The sequence below is a fragment of the Aedes albopictus genome, chromosome 2 (genome assembly GCF_035046485.1).
Source record: "Aedes albopictus strain Foshan chromosome 2, AalbF5, whole genome shotgun sequence".
Classification (NCBI taxonomy): Eukaryota; Metazoa; Arthropoda; class Insecta; order Diptera; family Culicidae; genus Aedes; species Aedes albopictus.
The window spans coordinates 330,038,168-330,053,690 of record NC_085137.1 but is presented as its reverse complement, the minus strand read 5'-3'; the positions used below and the strand labels follow the sequence as shown (position 1 = coordinate 330,053,690).

The window sequence follows — 15,523 nt, the reverse complement described above, 5'->3', positions numbered from 1 at the left end:
CAGGAATTTCATTCGAGATTCTCCGAATAGTTTCTTTTAGGATGTCTCTGGATTTATTTTTTTGGGCTTCCAGATGGTAATCCTAGAAATTCTAGCAACTTCATCCAGAATTTCTTCTGGAGTTCTTTCGGAAATTGTATCAGAAATTCTTACCGAGATTCCTTCAAAAACTTCTTGCAACAATCCGTAAAGATTTATTCCTGGATTTTCATACGAGATTCTTCCCGGAGTATGTTCTGGGAAATATTCAGGAATTCCTTCTGAAATCCTACAAGATTCCTGACAAGAACTCCATTCAGTATTCCTCTTAAAGCTTCTCCGAGATCCTTCCAGGAACTTCGTCCGGCTTTTTTTTTTTCGGGAGCTATTTCTGATTCAAGTATTCCTTCTGGGATTCCTACAATAATTTCACCAGGTAATCTTCCTGGGATTTTTCCAGGATTCTTTTGGAAATTCCTTCCGGGATTCCTCCGGGAATTTCTTCTAGGTGATTGTCAGTAATTAATTTTCAGGAACTTCTTCCGGGATTCTTCTTAGAGCTTCTTCTAGGAATTCTTTCAGAACTGATTCCGGGATTTCTTCGAGAACTCTTTCCAGGAATCATCTAGGGACTCTTTTTTGGTTTCTACCAAGAGCTCCGTCAGGAATTCCGACATACCCTTCTGGAATTCTTTCAGTTGTTTGTAATGGAAACCCTCCTGGAGTTTATTATAATTCTTTTAGAGTATTTTGTTTATGGAATTCCTCATATAGTTCCTGTAGGATTTCCTTGAATAAACACAGGAAAAAGCAACTTAGTTATAGCTTCCTGAAGAACCACATAAATCCTAGAGGGATTCTGGAATAAGTTTTTGGAGATACCTGGAAGAGTTTCAGGAAAAATGACTAAGGTAATCCTAGAAGGAGCAATGCTGAAGGAATCTCGGAATTAATTTCTACAGAAATCCAACAATCTCTGGATGAACCTCGAGGAACTTCCTGGAACAATCCTGGCAGGAGCTTTTGACGGAACCCCAGACGGAACCGCAGAATCTCTGAAAAAAAAAACTCCAGGAAAACCCCAGAGGGAACTTCTGAAGGAATCCTAAATTAACATCCGGAAGAATCTCATTAAGAGCTTACGGAATCCCAGAAAAAATCTCTGGAACAAATTTATACAGAAACCACGAGGGAGTCCCGGATGGAATTCTTATGGAATCAGAGAAGGAACTCCATGAGGTGAGCCACCATGCCACCATCAAGTTATAAAACAGCACACGCACGCATACCCCACATTTTAAATTAAATCCAACCACTCATGATAAGCTGGCGAATGTTTTTTTTTTTTTAATCCGAGAGCTAACGCTTTTTTTAAGTCCGAATCGTAAACAATAAAGCCACGAAACGGCAAAAACTAAGAAAATTTTCCTTAGCAACCGCGGCTTGCAGTGCCCTACGGTAGTCAAACATGTTTTTTTCCAAACTCATGGAAAACTATCAAATATTTTATACGTATAGCAAAAAAAACGTTAATTGTTGGAAAACGAAAAAAAAACAAGTAAGTGAACTGAAATCAATGGTTTGGATAAGTAACTTGATGGGTTTGATTCATGTTTTGGAGAGCATTCTTCGCCCATATAGCCGAGGCGGTAAACGCACGGGTATTCAGCATGACCATGCTGAGGATGACGAGTTCGATTCCCGGTCGGTCCAGGATCTTTTCGTAAAGGAAATTTCCTTGACTTCCTTGGGCATAGAGTATCTTCGTGCCTGCCACACGATATACACATGCAAAATGGTCATTGGCAGAGGAAGCTCTCAGTTAATAACAGTAGAAGTGCTCATAGAACAAAATCCGTGTAATAGGAGTCTGCATAACACAAATTCATACTATCGGAGTCTCTGCGGACGTCTACGCTACACACTGGGGCAGAACTGAAAATACATGGAAAAAACTTCTAGCTCGTCGAGATTTCGAGATACTCATTTGGTGTCTTCAGAGAAAATATTTCTATGGACATGGTCGATATTCTGAGCGGTAGTCAATTTTTCTTACGTTATTCGCATAAAAGTCCTATAAGTCATTTTGGCCAAATTGCATTTTAGCGATATGGTGTCTTCGGCAAAGTTGTTCGGCTATTTATGCTGAAAAAGTTTGCTGAAGACGTCAAATTTCCAAAGCCTACTATTCTTTTGCTCAATAGGAGCTTGATTCCATGGTTGTTGGCATTCTGACAGGAAAGCTGGACCATTCCACCATAACTGATTTTTGATCAACGCCTTCGCGGAAGAGCCTCTGGAAATTGGATCAGCAGGATTGTCCCCGGAGCTGACATGATACCAATCGTTGATAGAAGTCACTTCGTTGATTTTGCTAACTCTGTTGGTGACGAACTGTGGCCGCCGTTTGGATGGGTTTGCTATCCAATCCAATGTAACCGTAGAGTCAGTCCAATAGTACTCTCCATGGATTTTAACCGTGGTAGCTGCCTTAACCTTCGTCATCAACTCTACTAACAGTGTTGCAGCTCTCAACTCCATTCTAGGTATAGTCGTGTTCTCATCCGTATTTTTCTCACTTGAGGGTGTAACCCGTGACTTCGAACACAGAAGCTTGACTTGTACACCATGGTTTGTAACGGTTCTGACATAAATTGCCGCGCCGTATGCTCTTTTTGCCGCATCCGAAAATCCATGTAGCTCAATGGTGTTGTTGGGACAGGGTTCTGTAGCGGAGATTCGCCTAGGAAACTCGATGTTTTAAATGCCAGACATTTGAGCAGAAAACCATTTCCACTTGCTTGCAATTGCATCTGGCAGCAACTCATCCCAACCCAGATATCTTGCCTTTTTTTTTTTTTTTTGAGCCCAGATATCTTGCATTAGAAGCTTTCCATGCACAATGACAGGACACAGAATGCCTAGTGGGTCATACACTTTCTGTATTTCCGATAAAACCGAACGCTTTGTTATTTTTGCATTCATCTGGAGTTCGCTATGAAATCCAAAAACATCCGATTCCGAGTTCCATCTTAGTCCTAGGATTTTGATCTCATTTGTCTCCTGACTATTATCAACCACGGTTAGACAATTGGACTTCCATTTGTGAAGCTTGAAACCGGCGCCACTCAAAATCGTTGTAATGTCTTCCTTCATCTCCATAAGCTTCTCTGCGTCATCAAGGCCAGTCAACATGTCGTCCATGTAGAAGTCCATTTCAATCACCTTACTGGCTTCTGGAAAGGCTGCTGCGGACTCGACTGCCAGCTGTTTGAGACATCGTGCCGCTAGATACGGAGCTGAACATGTACCATATGTTACAGTATTGAGGCGGTACGTGTCAACTGGATCTTCGCTCGAGAATCGCCAAAGAATCAGTTGTAACTGGGAATCATCTTCATGGACTAAAATTTGTCTAAACATTTTTTCCAAATCGGCTATCAAAACAAACTTCGGAAATCGGAAACGGATTAGGATGTTGAACGTGTCCTCTTGAATGGCTGGTCCAGTCATCAAAACATCATTGAGCGATAACCCACTGGATGATGGTGCTGACCCGTTGAAAACTACCCTTAGTTTTGTGGTGGTACTCTCGGGTCTCAAAACAGGATGATGAGGACTGTAGAAAATGGGCCCACTTTCCTTAAGTCTTGCCAAATCATTTTTGCTCAGCTTTGACATGTGTCCAAGAGCCACATATTCCGATACGAAACTGCTGTATTGTTGATGCAATACTGGATTCGCATCGAACCTTTTTTTCAAGCTTTAAGAATCTCGCTAAAGCCAATGTTTCTGAATCGCCAAGTTGATCTGCATTTGATTTTCGTGGGAGACGAACTACAAATCGTCCATCCTTCGAACGAGTAGTCGAGCTTGTAAACAATTGCTCACACAAGGATTCCTCTTCAGTCCACCTAGGGGACAATATGTTGTTTGCAGATTCATTTATGATCATCGTTACTTCTCGGTTGGCTTTCATGTAAGCAGGACCTCCGCCAACCACCCAGCCCAATGCAGTATTTTGAATGTGCGGCAATTCTTCTCCAATTTGCTTATTGCCGCTCCGAATGATATCAAAGACCGTTGACACACCTAGCAGCAAATCAACAGGTTTGCTTAAATGGAACGAAGGATCCGCCAAATCGATGTCCGAAAGATTCCATTGGTCCGTGTTGATATCCTTAGGTGGAACACATCCTGTTATCGTTTCCGTCACTAATACTGGTACTGTTCGGCGATAGCTTGACACACGTGATGTGATGCAAATCATTGCCCTCTCATGGATCGCCTGTCCGCATTGACCAAAACCCTGTACATTGACCCTCGTGGCATCAGTAGACACCCCCAATAGGTTCAACAACGATTTAGTGGCAAAGTTAAATTGTGAGCCTGAGTCGAGTAATGCTCGACAGAGTATTGGAGCCCGATCAGTGGTATTCACCCGTACCGATGCCGTGGGAAGTATAGCTTCTTGCGTTGATTGATAAGTCGTTGCGATTTGTGCTGTTTAAAGATTTATTTAACAAAAGAATTAGTGTTTTACTTCTCTACACCTATGCCATCTGTTCGTTACTCACGTTCATCCTGATCAGCTTTCTTGACATCGTAATGTGTCTCTCCCTTTCTTTCTCGATGGATCGAAGTATGGTGTTTTCCGTCACATTTCAGGCACCCCCTGCTGCGACATTCCGCTGCTGTGTGGTTCGACTTGAGACAGTTGAAGCATAGCGAAAGACGCTTAACCATTTTGTGCTTTTCCTCCAACGATTTGGCTCGATACCGGTTGCAGCTCCCTACAAAGTGATCTCCTCTACACACCGCGCACGTCTGTGGTGGTTTTGTGATTGTCAGGGCTCGTCCTTCCTGTTTAATCCGCTTTGCAGGAGGAAACGTTTCACTGTACGATTTCCTCTTCAAAGGTATCGCGTCCAGCATTTGGCATCGATCGGACACAAAGTTTTCCAGCATACTGTACGACGGAGGCACACTTCCCGAAGAGGCAGCTTCCCATTCACGCCGTGTCAATGGGTCTAGCTTATTGGACATCAAGTGAATGAGGATTGCATCCCATGATTCAACCGGTTGGTTAAGGCTTTGCAAGCACCGCAGGTGCTTTTGTGCTCCATCAAACAGGTTACGTAGTCCGCTCGCAGATTCTGTTTCGACCGCTTTCAGTTCAAATAACTCCCTTGTGTGTTTTTGGATTAGGAGCTTTGGATTGTTATATCGCCGCACTAGCATGTCATAAGCAACCTCATAGTTTGCGTCTGTTGTGGGTAGCGAGTCGATCAATCCAAGTGCTGCACCACGCAATGACAGCTTCAAATATTCAAATTTTTGGAAGTGGCTAAGCTGGCGCGCGAGTGAATGAGGGCATTAAATTTATCAAACCACTCTAGCCAGCTCTCGCCTGCTCCAGAAAACACAGGGAGATCCACCATCGGTAAGCGAACGCTATCTCTACCCGCATTCGACGCATTTTCAGTTTTCATGCTCTTTATCAGCTTTTCGAAGGAGCTCAATCCCGCTATGTACCGCATCTCCGTTTCGTCGCGGCTTTGGATTTCATCGGGAAGTATCTGTTCCAACATAGTTTGATGTTGGTCGTAGTTTCGGTAGCCGTCTTTGAGCATTTCGCGCCTTGTTTCCAGCGAAAATACGTCCCCTTGGAATGCCGAAATGTTGTTGACGATATTTTGGACGCGGGACATGGCATGATTCCGCTGCGCAATCAATCGATTCAGCTCTTCTTGAGTGATGTACAGAATTGTCTCTGTTGAAGTGGACTGCTCGTCCTCCACTTCCACGTTTGCGTCCCGATCTATTTCTTCCTCCATGATTACCTGTCAGATTAAAAACCAATTTGTTTTTAGTGTTCACAGCCGCCCTTTTGGTTTGAGTTCAGATATTGACTAATCGAAAGTGTCATCAACATGAGCAAAGTATTGTATAGGTGACATGGCAAAAATGATCCCGTGTGGATCGCACAAGCATTCACCGAATGAATGTACGAACCCATGTGTTCTATTTCAGGTTAGAATCTCATCCATGAATGAAGTTGTTCCAAGTTAATGAAAATTTCAAACGCCGTTTTTTGTGGTCGTCAGTCACATTGCTTATAAAACTTTTCCCACAACTGTCACGATTCCCGGTGAATCTAATGATTATTGGCGACAAAGGCCTTGATCGCCATGTTGTTTGATGCATGCAAACCCACGTGTTTGGTCACCATGCGGGAGAATTCGGACAAATTTCTTTTTGAAACGATCCCCGTTGGATCAAAACACTTGGAGTAATTGCACAAATTTAGTTAAATACATTTGCGTCACTGGTCTGAACCCTCATGTTCCACCTCCATTTTCACTTCGTTTGTAGGTGCCACAAAGTTTGACTATGAATTTATCGCCACGTTATTTTTTGCGAACCCATGTGTTCAGGCAAAATCCCTTTCTGCATCTAAAATGATCCCCGTTGGATCAGACTGCTTGGCAAGACATTTGTTTCACAGTTGAACCCACGTGTTCAACCTCAATTTTCACTAAATCCACTGCGATTGTGGATCGGGGGAAATTTTCACCGTGTCGATGCTTTGACCCAGGCGTCAAACAGTAATTTTCGACCCGGTGTCGTACATTTTATTACAACCTTACGGTTGGAATGGAAATCAACTTACCAAATCGCCGAAAAGATCCGGTTCGAAGGACCAAAACGTAAGTTTTTCTGCGGACCCAAATGTCGACGATCCGTCGCGGTCAACGTCTGAGACCAAAAGAGAATGAATCAACGTCAGAGCATAGTTAGGATGGTTGAAAAAGTAACATAGAACAGACATACGGTTCATTTCGTTCAACGGTGTACAAAGATGAACTGTTAGGATGAACTATATAGCTAGGGGTGTGATAAGCAATTCAAACTGCACGTTATGTCAGTACTAAAATCGACCAGGCTTTATTGTAATCGCTAACAAACGTCCTATATACATTTTGCGTGATTTTCGGGAACTTTCTATATAAAATCAATGTATATTTTATTTTTTACAACTAATTTCCTCGATATATGTTTTATTTTAGTATTTTTCATTATTATAACTCGAAAACGGACATTAAATTTGTTTAAAAACGTATTTTAATGAAAAATATCGATTTTAGGTAGGTATTTTATAAATCGGTCAATATCTCAAGAAATGTAGGCTTTGGTAATTTGACGTCTTCAGCAAACTTTTTCAGCATAAATAGCCGAACAACTTTGCCGAAGACACCATATCGCTAAAATGCAATTTGGCCAAAATGCTTATAGGACTTTTATGCGAATAACGTAAGAAAAATTGACTACCGCTCAGAATATCGACCATGTCCATAGAAATATTTTCTCTGAAGACACCAAATGAGTATCTCGACATCTCGACGAGCTAGAGGTTTTTTCCATGTACTTTCAGTTCTGCTCCAGTGTGCGCTAATGCAGCAGAGGACGGAAATGAGCCAACTCCCACGCCGAGGGAAGCTAAGGATGCCATGCACCAACTCAAAACCAACAAAGAAGCTAGAAATGATGGTATCGCATCTTAACTCATCAAGATGGCTAAGAAATCGGCCACCAGTCTGCACCGCTTGGTAATCAGGATATGGGGAAACGAATAGCTACTTGAGGAGTGGATGGAAGGAAGGGGTAATCTACCCCATTCACAAAAAATGCGATTAGTTGTAATGTGAGAGCTTCAGAGCTATCACCTACAAAGCGCTAACCCAGATCATCTTCCGTCGTCTGTCACCTAAAAATAACGAATGAGTTCGTGGGAAATTATCAAGTCGGCTTCATTGACGGCCGGTCGACAACGGAGCAGATCTTCACCGTACCAGAAATGCCGCGAATACCAGGTCCAGGTCATAATGCATAACCTGTTCATCGACTTCAAAGCTAGTTATCGTAAGTTAATTGAAGAATACATATTGCAAAACAAATAACATAAAAATATTTGTGCAAATCAATATCATAATGTCCATTTTATAGGGCTCATTTTGGTATCATAATAGCAAATTTTATTGAACTGGTACATTATGCAACTGAAATAGGTTACATAATGAAAAATCCCTGGCCAAGATCGCAGGGGTTGAGTGAAGGAGTTTCATTTTAATTATTGTAATTAGTGTTCTTTAGTGAAACATATCACCTTTTTAACACTTTAATGCGCCTCCAACGGTTCATCACGAACCGGCTGCTACAGATGGAGTATGGCTGATCATATGCATCAGACATGCTCGATAAACACGGAGGAACCGCCGGGGCTCAGTAGAGTCTATTCCCAAGCAATAGTTCCGAGTCGGTTGGATTTGAGATGGTTTTGATGATCGTTACAAATCCTAATAAAAGCATTCTAGGATTTTTGACAGGTTTTGGAACCTTTAACACCCAGCTGACTTCAAAATGTTGTCTGGGCTCTATTTCCCACATTTCTCGGTTGATTTTGATTAGTAATTTATTGATGTCATAGTCGTTTTTTTTCGATTTTTTACAATGTTTGTTGGTCATATTTTCTTTAAAAAAAAAGCAATTAAAATCGACCGAAGAAATAATACATAGTGGAAAGGAGATTTGCAGCACTTTATTGTGCTGATAGATTCGAAGCTAACGTGCGAACACTTAAACGCATTGTTGACGTCAATGCGTTCAACGTGACATTTTGGACAAAAACTGACTGCTTTTGTTAACTGAACAACGTTACTTGTATATGACTAGGTTGACAGGCTACACTTGAGAAAATGGCATGATTTATTTAGGTAGGACCGATAGGACAATTGAACGAATTTGAATATTTTTTATAGTATTTGTAGTGCGATAAATACATAATAGACAAGCAATCTTTATTATTTTAAAATTTTGTTGCAATCAACTGACCAACTTGACGAATTTATGTTTAAGTATCTTCCAGATGGTATTATGACACCAACAGAAAAATATCAGAAGTTCTTTTACATGTTTACATGGTTAAATGGGAGCGACCACGTGCTCCATCGTGCAAGACACAAAATTTGGATCAAGCAAGTCGTGCTATAACCGTCACAGTTTTCAAGATCTAGCTGTGGAAACTGAGGTCACACTGAGGTTGTCAATCAAACAATTGCATAATTGTTCATAATGCAACCGAAATGAGTTGCATTATGATCCATAATGCAATTGTTTGGTATCGTGCGGAAAAGTAAGCCGTCACCTTACCGAATCGGCAAGTATAAAATATAATTTCATAGTGCCGAGTTGCAAAATAGTTATTTATGTAACGAGTTGTCCAAATGTATCATATAAGCCTTTTCTTTGAAAAATTATAACTCAAGAACGAAGCATCGCAGAAACAAAGTTTTTAATGAAAATGAAAGCAAATTTTCTCAGGAATCAAAACAAAATATGAAGTAGAAACAATTTTCCACTAAATTTTCCACCGTTGAGAAAATTCAAAAGGAAAACCCGGAAAAACTATTCCCGAACTCGCGGAAAATTTCCAAAAAAATAATTTTGAGAAGGTAATTTAGCTTTGATCGCTAAAATTTTTGGAAAGGACTTTCTTTCTTTCTTGAGTTATGGTCAATTTTGTGAATGTACGCATTTATTAAAGACCGGTCCAGAAAGTATGGACGCAGTAAGAAAATATTGGCATATCAAAACTATTGATGACTAGTTCTTTTTGAAAGCTACATCCTGTTGGTCAACCTATTTTCTCAACATTTGTATAGCGGTGTTTGCGATTCGAACAGTTCGTTTCAAAATACATGAACTTTCAGCAGAACATCAACGAAAAAAATGTGCACAAACGATGTACAGAGTTTGAAAGGTCACTTAGGAAATGAACAAAATATGGTGGGAGTAAATGAGAAAATCGTGCAAGCAGTAATCAGCAACCACGGTGGGGATAACACGTTTAAGCATATGCAGAAATTGGGTAAAAAATGAAGATCCTGCTAACCCTCGTTTGGAAAAACAAATAATGAAGGTGTTTGAGCACAAGAAAAAACCTTCTAACTTATACAAAGCGGGGTATGACCAAAAAGTTACCATTTCGAATTCCAATGCTCATCGTCGATCCTATAGTAAGCAGAAACAGTCCAAACGAAGCCTGAAACAAGAACCATTAATTAGACCCAGAAAACTGAAGACTAGCTGCGTCCATACTTTCTGGGGCAGTCTTTAAATGGTCATTTTTCACATGATTGGCCATAACTCAAGAACGAAAAACAAGTGCATTCGAAAATTTCAGCCATCAAAGTTTAAGGCTTTTTACAGCATCATCAGCATCGGCAGCCATGTTGGATATGTGGCTCGAAATTTCAAAGTGATAATTCTTTGCTTCCAAAGCGAATATTCGTAGGAAAAAGTATCATCCGCAGTGATTGCGATGATATTTTTTCTGCTGCGTTGCTGCAGAATTGACAGTTTTTTATCACTTTCAAAACGCGAGGAAAATAATCATTGTGAAGAAAAAAGTCAATGATTTGTTTGAAAGCTAAGTGAAGCATCATGACACCTTAAGAAACTACCTACTCAAAAATATTTTTTTGAAAATTTCCCGCGAGTTCCGGCATAGTTTTTCCGGCTTTTCTTTATGAATTTTCTCAACGGTGTAAAATTTTGCGGAAAACTTTTGCTTTTCATATTTTTTTGGATTTCTGAGAAAATTTACTTTCCTTTAAAAAAAAAACTTTGTCTCAACGATGCTTCGTTCTTGAGTTATGATTTTTCAAAGAAAAGGCTTATGTGACACATTTGGACATTATTCAACAAAATAGGCCATAACTCAAAAACGAAAAAGAAGTGCATTCCAAAAAAATCAGCAATTAAAGCTTATGGAATAACCTCCCCAAAAATATTTTTTTGTAATTGCGTTGCGTTTTCCCCTACTTTTCACTCGCGGTTGTAACGTTGAAACGGCCTACTTTTCTTCACTAAAACAAAAGTGCCGAAAAGTACTACTTTTCGGCACTCTTAAGAGTGCTGAAAAGTAGCACTTTTCGGCACCTTTGTCAGAACCCACTTTTCGATAAATTTCGTTGCTACCGTAGACACAGCTGCTACATCTACTTCCTCTAATGAGTTCGAATTCGAATCAGGACTATCCAGATTCAGATTTAAGACTGCAGATCAGCGTAGAAGCAGCAGCTGAAGCTACTTTTGCTCTTGCCTATGGTGCGGTTGCGGTATGACGACGACAGGAGTTTGCAAATTTCTGACACCTATCCTGTCATAGCCTATCTGATCAAACAAAAGCACCAAGCTGACGCGCATGAATGCTGCCACGTGGTTCGTCTTGATACATGTACGAGTAGCAAGATTATACCAAGGAATATACTGGATGAGTATTTTTTGCAATTACAAAAAACTTTGTATGCAACTCGTTGCAAAACTCGATTTTTTCAGCACTCGTCGTATTTATCCAACTCGGCAAGCCTCGTTGGATAAATGCACGACTCGTGCTGAAAAAATCATCATTTTGCAACTTGTTGCATAAATAACTATTTCGATATTTTTTTACGAGTTTGGGCGTTATTTTTTCGGCTTTTCTCTGCGAATTTTCTCAACTGTGGAAAATTTTGTGGAAAACTTTTTCCAGTTCATTTTTTTTTTTTTTTGATTTCTGAGAAAATTTGCTTTCATTTTTTTTTAAAAAAACTTTGTTTCTATGATACTTCGTTTTTGAGTATGATTTTTCAAAGCAAGTAGTGTCAGGGGAAAACAAAGAATTTCCACGTGAGTTTTCCTGAAAAATAGACAACCCTGAATTTCTCTCATTTTTTTTTTTTTTTTTGTTCATATATCCATGAGTCCTGCCTGTGGAAAAAGTTTTTACTCCATTTTTGGTAAAATTCATCATCATGATAAGAAAAAAATATGTTCTGTTGTAGTTTATCCTACTATTTTTGTAGATTTCAGAATATATTTCCAGGAGAATTATGAGTTCTGCTTATCTTTAGGAGTGGAGTAGTTTGGAAAACACCGGAATAAGGCGAAACAATCGTTAAATCCCCTTTCCATTTTTTAGGGTTAGCCACTGCCAAACTCCTAACCCCCATCCCAAGAGCCACAATTTAAGGAACCAAATTTCAGTATAAAACACATTCAGAAAAAAAAAAAATCAGTTGCGCCACTATTGCTTAGTTACGACTCAAATTGAATGTACATGGCATCAATGTTTACAAAATGTGAGTGTCAAATAACAAAAAAAAAGTATAATTGATCGTCAAAAGCCCTTCCCACAGTAAATTTTTGGCTATGCTACTGTACCGAAATAACTCGGTTTCGTTTATTTTAATCTTTTTTTTTTTGTTTCAATAATGTGTGTTTTTTCTTAAGGCGGAAGCATTTCCTCATTTTTTGGTTTTTGATTTTTCATTCAATAACAAAGCAATAGGGGTACTCACTAAACAGATCAAACTGCTGCGTAAGCCATGCTTCTGCTTCTGCTTCTGCTTATTTGAAATGTTTCATGATTTTGCGAATGAAATAATCAAAGATTGCCTTGGTGATCGCGACGTTTAATCAGTTTAATCGGTTTACGTTGTTAAGTGAATCCCCCTAATGTTTTCAAAATCGGTTTTCGTACACATGTAGAGTATGGATCAAGGTATCTCCTGATTTTTTTTTTGTTCTTGGTGGGAATTGTTTTTCGTTTTTGCGTTTTACAAAAAAAAATTGTTTCTGCAAAAATGGAAAACATTTTCCACCACGAAAACAGTTCAGAAGATATCTTGATCTACACTCAACCAAAATATCTTAGGAAGATCATAAATTGAACCTTATGATTCAACAAAAATAAGAAGATTATCAATTTCATTACGAAACTTGTGAAATTTGGATAGTCTAGAATAATATTCATGGAAATGCCTTATGAAATACATCAGCGTAACCGATCTAAAAATTTTATAACTTAATCTTATGTCTCTCATCACTTTGGCTGATGTGAAAAAGTCATAAGGCAAACCTTATCAAATCAGAAGTGGACATGGCGGAATACGTTGTGAAGGAAGTCACTCTGATAGCATATCTTTCCTCTGATGTACCGGCTAAGTAGACAGAAATCTTCCAGCAAGTGCGATCGGTTGACCATCGATCAGGAAAACTTCGAGCGAGGATTGGCACAATCTGAGAACAGCCCAGCTGGGGGATCAATTTTAAATTGGAGGGTCAGAACCGTAAGTCATTTGGAAACAAATTCATTTTATCAATTTTTATTACAATCCTTTAATGTCTTTACAGAATCTTGTTGGTGTTGACGGCGACGGAAATTGCTGAGATATCGGAACCCGAACCCTTGACCAAATCAACAGATTGCAATGACCCGTCATCTGATCGAATATTTTAGACTAATTGTGTGCAGTCAATCCCGAGGTCTACCCTGTGAAATAAACCAATTCAAAATAGATACAGAAGCCTTTAAAATATCACACCCTACCATGGACAATATGCAATTCATCGTCACTCTTCTTCTTCTTTCTTCATTCATGCAACGCTAGTTCGCCTGTATGTAATTCGTCTTGAACAAATTATGAACTTCATATTCATATGAATAGAGAATCATAACTACGAATTATGAATTTCAAAAACGAAATGCAGAGACTATACGGTTTTCATAATAAAATCTTAAGAATTACACGCTTCTACAATTCATATCGAAACAACTATGACCTTCATATGCCAAAAGCACAGATAATCATAAGATTTTTCTACAACTTTTTTCACAAGAAAATCGATTCTCATAAGATGAACGTATGATATTCATTCTGAGCTAATCACTATCTAATTCATAAGGTAAACATTGAAAATTTATAGAGATACCTTATAGCAAAAAAACATAAGGTATTCTTACGACATTTGCTAGATTTTTTGGCTGAGTGTATGCTCTACATGTGTATGAAAACTGATTTTGAATTTATTGCTTCGTTATTTGATAAAAAAAAATCAAAAACCCAAGAAATTAGGAAATGTTTCTAGTTTTGCCTTAAAGCTAATTCTACACTTACATTTAGTTCATATTTTTTTCTAAAAAAAAAAATATTGGGCCCCAGATGTTTTGAACATTTTTAAAGGGGGTCGCCACTTCAAAAAGGTTGGGAACCCCTGTCATAGAGCGACCTTCTAAAATTCATCCGAATCATTATTGATTATTTAAAGGCCGTTTCATAAGATGGGCCTTATGGAAATCTTAAGGTTATTTGGCTAAGTGTAGGCTAACTTTAGCTCGAACTTTAGATTGTTGATCACGTATTTGGTTTTTCTTATACTACTGGCCTGCGATGTTTTTTATATTGTGCCGCAAAATTTCACTGTTCCTTAAACAAGCAAAAACACCTTAACCATTAGGTCTATTTTGAACAGTGAAAGCCATAAAATCCATTCATATCGATTGAATGGTTCATGGAGATATGATGAATGGTCACGGGACAAAACCCACACAATCGGCGCACACCTGCATTAAAATACTGACAAACCAACGCGAACACGACCTCTTGTTACCAACAACTGATAGCAACAATCCAAACACACAAAGATACCATAAATTTCTGATCATTCCACTCCTGATGACTGATGCAACATTTGCGAATTATTTCATCAGAATAATTTTTTGTTAGCAAATTTGAACATACGACATGATCGTGTTGGTTTTGGTTCTTATCACCGGACAGACGGGTGGAGGTAGATTAACCCAGAATACTAATTTGGATTCTGATAAAATTGTGACAAAGAGCAGAGGAAAACACCCAGAAAACAAAAAATAATAATCCAAATAGCCACCTAGTCGTTTCCCTACTTTGTGGGAGGTCGTACACCTGATGGAGGCAGTTCGTCACATTGAACGTTTTAAATCACTTGAATCAACACTGATAAGGAAAATCGCATAATTTAGCTGCTCACTTACCAGGGCAGAGTTGGCCAACCGGATTTGTCCATTTTTCGCTTTTGTTTTTTACGACAGTCATCTACCAAATCACCGCTTATCACTGCACTAATAAACAGCCAATAGATTAATCCCTCACGAGCGGAGCGCCAATGACCTCCGACCGGTTCGACATGAATCACGCTACTCATTAGCCGCTTGGAGGATGGGAATTTTGTCAACTGGTGCGGCTCGATTGCACTTGCCACACGCGCCGATTCGAGTACGGATCAACTGAATAATGTACCATTTTGCCGTGCCGCATGTCCGTCCAACCGCCCGCCAGTCGCGTTCGCCGCAGAACACAGTCACTTACCACGCGCGCATGAGGAAAACCCGCGGGAAATAAAAATAAAATCTGATCTCGATCCCACGCGAATGCAGCGCATAGAACGCGAAGAGCCCATAGGAGGAGACGAAGAGAACAGAACCTAAACGCAAGAAAAGGAAGAAACGTCTTCCCGCTGAATAGAAACTGAAGATGACGAAAATGATCAATATTGGTGTAGCTGGTAGCGACTCGAGGAAAATATACGGACCGTTGAGGCCACCCCCTGGGTAGGGTTTCGTCACTCAAAATAAAACATCACGTTTGGTGCAATGCAATTACAATGACAACGGACTTAGGTG

General features: G+C 39.5%; 1 protein-coding gene across 1 annotated transcript in view; it reads right to left on the bottom strand.

The window, feature by feature from the left end:
- LOC109398042 (transcriptional activator GLI3) overlaps nt 1–15,088 on the bottom strand; it is a 92,819-nt gene extending 77,731 nt beyond the window's left edge. Inside the window, exon 1 of the mRNA XM_029874699.2 lies at nt 14,876–15,088. The gene's annotated coding sequence lies outside the window, so the exon portion shown is untranslated. The remainder of the gene's footprint in view (nt 1–14,875) is intronic.
- Nucleotides 15,089–15,523: the final 435 nt, after the last annotated feature.